Source organism: Clinocottus analis, unplaced genomic scaffold (assembly GCF_023055335.1).
Source record: "Clinocottus analis isolate CAN_PGR_092001 unplaced genomic scaffold, fCliAna1.0.p SCAF_25, whole genome shotgun sequence".
In the NCBI taxonomy this organism is placed as follows: Eukaryota; Metazoa; Chordata; class Actinopteri; order Perciformes; family Cottidae; genus Clinocottus; species Clinocottus analis.
This window is the reverse complement of record NW_027175987.1, coordinates 6,047,580-6,053,579: the sequence shown is the minus strand read 5'-3', so window position 1 is coordinate 6,053,579 and position 6,000 is coordinate 6,047,580. Positions and strand designations below refer to the sequence as shown.

The following is a 6,000-nucleotide window of genomic DNA, read 5'->3' as shown; positions in this document are numbered from 1 at the left end:
TCTTCCTGCACCCATTCTCTTGTTTATTTAGCTTCATTTGTAAAGCCATGCAATGGAGAAGTTCTATTACAAAACACTTTCCTGACGCGCAGCCTATTAAAAGACAAGTTTAAACTTCACCGTGCCAACATGTTTAGAGCATTCGCGGGCCAGGTCGTCATTGTTGCCATTAGTATAAATTCTGATCATAGCAACTTTGTTTTTACAGGTTAAGATTTCAGACCTGCTGGTGGGCCGGCTTCCGGAATCCTCAAAAGTCAGCTGTCGGCTCCAAAACAAACATCGCCGACTGCAGGACGGAAAGGAAAAGAGAAACTGAGAGAAAATCCAGAGTTCAGCGCTCCGAGAAAACCTCTTGCAGGGTAATACACTACGACATGAGACTGAAACTCACTCCTCTGGTTATTTCCCAGGCGCGCTAAGAGTTTTACAAAAGTGGCCAAAAAAAGATAACACAAACTGATGTCATCTAATTTTACAGACAAAGGAATCTTTTGCTGTGTTGTATCCATTCTATTATAGAGGACACCATGAACTGATGTGGCATTTACATGAGAAATGGCACTGGTGAGCCTGGGCTCCGTCTCACAGTTAGTTGTTTCTCTAATCCAATCTAGTGCTATGGTATTAGCCTTGCAGTACCAAGGCTGCAGCAGCAGGGGACTGCTTTGTGAAGAGAGGAAGGGCGTTATGACTCCGACACCCCCAAACCACAGAGAGGTCACTGGCTTTGCTTCTCTGGCTTCCTCATACTGTGTCGACATGAGGCGTGGGATTGAGTGGGCTCCTGAATTTAAAAGCAAGGTTAGCTTGAATCACTTGAGACGTACAGATGGGAAAAAATGAAATCGTAAATGTTTCCTTCCTTGTGTACTTTGTGAAACAAGAAACAGACACCATCATGTTTGTGTACATGACAAGTAGCAGCCTATTAAAATTCAACCTTCCTTGCTCTAATATCTCTCAAACTTGGACACAGAACCCAATAAGTTTTGACTATGTCCACAGAGACAAAGTTAGGATACAACTACCTCCCCCTCCCCACCTTCTGCTGAGGTTTTTAATGTTTGGGTGATAGAGAAGAGTCCCAGTCACATTGTTCTGAACACAACAGCTGTGACTTAATGAGTCCATTCCCGAGTGCTTACCCTTTGCCCAAGTCTTGGCTGCTTCCACTGCTTCACCCTCATTGACCACATGACCATTGTCACCAAGGCTTTCACTGGGTCTTAATGGTAAGACATACAAGAATGCAGCGGTGGCTGAGCCTTTGCCACCTCGAGGCGATGGTGGGAAAGCTCCTGAACTCAATTCCAACAGCTTACGTTTACCATGACAAACCAGTGACCTATGGGTTCACTCGAGTAATTTGGAGAGAACCTCCCACACACACGAAAACAGACATACTGACCCATCCCTCTCTCGATCTCTGCTGTTCCTTTTAAACTGCCTCACTGTGTTTCTGTTTCTGAATCCTAACAAGGACTCCGGAAAACATTGTGGCTTAAAACCTTGCCTGTATAGGTGGTCATATTCATTGTGACGTCAACCATAGGTTTGTATACATTGGTTTGGAAGTCTTTAGTGTAGTATTTTGGCCATTGCCATCTTGGGTTTTGGCTGCTGATAAAAATACACAATGTCAAATTACAAATACAACAATATATCAAAGAGAGAAGAATTACAACACAATCCATCGATTTCTCTAAGGAAGCTCAGAAAGACTTTTTATTTTTTTTATTTTTTAAATATACTGTTAAAGGATTTCAGTTCTTTGACAAAATGGACAACACCCAGAACGGATGACGTTGTGGTATCGACCTGTTAATCGCAAAGTAGCCACAGCCCAAAGCATACCCTGCTTTATTGCCTTTTTGACTCTAAATAGGACCATACTTTACAAGTGAACATCATGCTGTAGCTGAACCTAGCAAATGAGACAATAAACTCATGTTTACAATGAAAAAAAAAAGAAGTGAGAAGTTGAGTCATTTTCTCAGAGACTTCTATACAATCTGACTTTTTTTTGCAACAAGAGCAGTCAGCCCTCTGGCCATCGGAAAGCATATAAGTAGAGGCACTTCCAGATGGGCTTCACTTTTCAGAACCAGAGGTTTTGAAAACTGTGTTTGTTTGGTGCCTTCATTTTGAGAGCAAATAGTCTCTGAAATGGAAAAATTCAACATTCTCTTACGACACGGGCAAAATATTAAGGATGTGATTCTTGGCTTTTTTCTGTCAACGACTTAATATCATTATCTGAAACATGAACACTCTGGGTTCCCTGTGATGTTGGCAGCTGCAGTTTTAAAGCTGAAAAGGAGCAAGACTTGTGATGTAGTACAAACCTGCAGCCTAGCAAGGGAAGTTAGGACGTTGCCATAGTAATCGAGGGGAAAGCCTCAACAGTGAAAGTCCATCGGTGTGCGGTTCTTGTGGAACCGTGCAAGTAAATTCCTTTTACTTCCACACTAAAGCAATTTGACTGGGACTGCTGGAAACAACCTTTTTCACGAATGAATTATACACATAGATTTGGTGATCTTGGCTCATAACCGATTTTCAAAATGGGGTCTTACATGACCATAAACCCTGCTTACTGTCTTTTATTCCACATTCACTTCAGCTGAGCTACACTTATGTCAAGGCTAATCGTGTTGAGTGTTTGGTTCCCGTTTATCCTTGAGGAGGTAAAGTACGCCTGTCAGTCTACCGCATATGCATACAAAGTGGTGTGCTTCTTTATTAAAGACTATACAAACAAGACTGCTTTAAGAGCCGTGAGCAAAGATGGTGCAGAAAAGCCTGGAGTTACACATCCTTAACCTCCGGAATAACATAGCATGGATTTGGTATCATTATCTTGGAAGGGCTGAGTCCTTGGTGAAGGCTGATAGCTTTATGATTTGATGCACTTGTGCTGTGAAGTAATTAAAAGGAGGGTGGTATTTAAATCTCCCGAAAATCAGAAGTAGACACCTGAAATGGTATTCAGGCATTCTATAGTGTAATGTTTTGTTTTTTTCATTCGTAGATTTATAAAATCTGTTCTGTTACCCCTAACAGCATACTTTAACAATATTCATAATCACCCTCATTTGAGATCATGCTGTGGATTGAATTCCAGTCATGTGTCCTCCATACGTACTCCAAATTAACTGGGGCAAATGTCTTAGTGTTTGACCCTGGACATGAACCTTGGGGAGAAAAGGCTTGTTGAAACCCAGACGGGGCGTGTTCATGATAACCCCCAAACCCCCCGAGAAGGTTGTGCGAGTGAGGTACTTATCCCCGTCTCCTGGACATGCCATGCAAAGTGAATGACATGATATTAAAGCACTTCCTCATCAAGATTGAAAGGCGTACAATCTTTTTTTGCCTTCAAGCAGTCAATTATTTGACAAGTACACATAATGAACAATGCAAGACTAGTCAGAATTTAATCAAAAGGCAGAGACAGGGGCTCAGTGCAGATGGGAAATGATTAACACAGTTAATCAAACATCCCAGCGTTAGGTTAAACATGGCAAGCCTATCCCATCATCTGAAAAAAGGATGGGAATCATTCCACATTTTCATTTACTTTTGCCTGTGGAACATTTATTGCATTTATTATGTTGACCTCTATTTATTCTGAGCCTTTTATGAAGGTATTTATGTTAGTCATGACTTTTCTGACACTTTCCTCTCTTTGCTCAACCCTAATGCAGAAGAATTTGAGGTTGCTAGCTTTGAAGGACTTGACAAATGTAAGCATAGCTGGTATTTATGTTAAGGCTATTTGATTCTTGAAGGGTTGTTCTTGAGAATGTTTTGTGAAAAATCATCCACACAGAGTCTATAACACAATAAATGTATCAAGCAGGTCAGACAGATAGGAAACTGTGCACTCAGACATAACTCTGCATCAGATTTACAGAAACTCTTAACAAACAAATAACAAAACAGTCTCCGTTTGTCTGATGTCCCAAAAACGTCATGTAATTTAAAAGTATATACGATCAAATACCAATTTGAGAACTTAAGTGTTTCTATTTCATGCTTCATTTTACCCCACTGCATCTATTCAACTGCTTTAGTTTCTAGTTAAGCTACTTCACAGATTGTACACACAACATATGATTTAAAAAAAATATGACTGTTATGGATAGAAATACTGTTGTATTTAATAGTAGCCTATATGAAATAATCCATTCGTATAACATTCAACATCTCAATCAGCTATAACAATTATATGCCACTTACATCTTAATGTATCAGTAATAACAATCCATTAATTGTGTAACAGAATTTCTTTTGATATGTTTACTTATGAATCTTTTTAATAGAGGGCCTTTACATGTATGAAAATGTTTTTGTAGTGCAGTATTGACACTATTTCATATGTAAATCATATCATAACCACCATTACACAATGGCATATTTAATCTGTGAATTAATTAGTGAATGACAAACCCCCAAGGAAGAACTGAGCAGTGTGTTTGGAATATCAAAAGTTGTATAGTATCAAATCAGTAGAGATAGTTTTTTATGTTATCCTCTGCCGGGTTGATCATGTATCTGCTGTGCAGTAATGGAACTTCTGCAAATCTTCCAAATATCGCTCAATTTTGCAAACTCGTGGAAAGTCTGGAACAAGGACGATTGTTCCTTTCCTACTTTACCGTGCAACAATAATTAGCCGTGATTACAAAGTATCTCTTGAGAAATTGGGACAGAACAATTTAGTTCATTGTCCTCAGAAATTGGAGTTGCCCTGTCTTTTCCCCCTGTTGGATTCATCTGTTCCTCCGTGTGCCAGGAAGAGCACACCACTAATCAAGCAAACTATTTGATTGGCTTGGAAAGATTTCATTCAGACTAATTTGGCGTAATAAACAGTTGTGTCAAATGATTCGGACGAGTGCAATTACAGACCTATTAAAGGATGTATTAAATAATGTGCTTTTGTCATTGGCAGTATTTATATACAACCTTGCACATTGGAAAAGGCTCGTGCTTCCTGACACATTTGGCAGGAAACACACCTCTGTAAAAGTAATCAGCCCTCAAGAACAAGTTGTTTAGTCATATTTGCAAGTTTTGACAAGTTGAAAGACCTTCAAAGATTGTTGTTGCCTTGGTAATAAGCATCTGCAGCAATAGCAAGCATGAATTTGGCCATTTTTATGCCTTGGTGAGCAGCTTCTGTATTTAGAACAGTAATGTTTTATGGAAATAAGCTATATGTATTTAAAACTTATAATTGTGTTCCTTTATACTGGCACAAAGCAGTTACTTTTAAATTAGTGGAATTAATCAGAATGCAAAATTGAAGAGAGGAATGTCTGTCCACAATGATGAATGCTTCGGCAAGATTTTGCTTCAATTAAAATTTCAGGCAATTATTGTAAAAGATTATTGACCTCTAAAGGGACTGGTGAGGTCACATATTTCCCTCTGTCTTTGCAGTATAGTATTCATCTTCATTAGAGAGAACAATTAAAGGCGTTTTCCTCTTGTACTGAAGGGTATTAACGCAGACAGATTATCCTCTGCACACTTCACTAATAAAGTTGATTTCTATTATTGTCTGTCCAGGTAGAGGCAGAATTTGAAGCATTGTCTTGTTCACACTGACCTGCTCCTCCTTTTCATCAGTACTTTTGAGACTCTCTTCTTCTTTCAGCAGGCATATGAAGGTCATATTTGATTTGATCGCTGTGTAGTTGTTGTTTTGTTCTGTCAGAAAGTCATTAGAAAGTCTCTATTGAGGTAATGTAGGGCTCTGTTGAAATAATGTGATTCTTAATCGTGCTATTATTTTCACTAAACTGAAGAACCAGACATGTTTTTTTTTCTGATTGATGCAGTATTGCAACTGGCATAACACATCTGGAGTCCTACACTTTCCTCATCACTGTGGGAATATTATGTGGATGTCTTTAAATCTGGGAGAGACAATTGAAAAATAACAACGATGCAAAGAAAATGTTAGCTTATTAGTTTTAGAATTCCCTA

General features: G+C 39.0%; 1 protein-coding gene across 1 annotated transcript in view; it reads left to right on the top strand.

The window, feature by feature from the left end:
• The first annotated feature begins 328 nt into the window (after window positions 1-328).
• Window positions 329-6,000, top strand: part of adgrl2a (adhesion G protein-coupled receptor L2a) — a 101,232-nt gene continuing 95,560 nt past the window's right edge. Inside the window, exon 1 of the mRNA XM_068591702.1 lies at window positions 329-362. The gene's annotated coding sequence lies outside the window, so the exon portion shown is untranslated. The remainder of the gene's footprint in view (window positions 363-6,000) is intronic.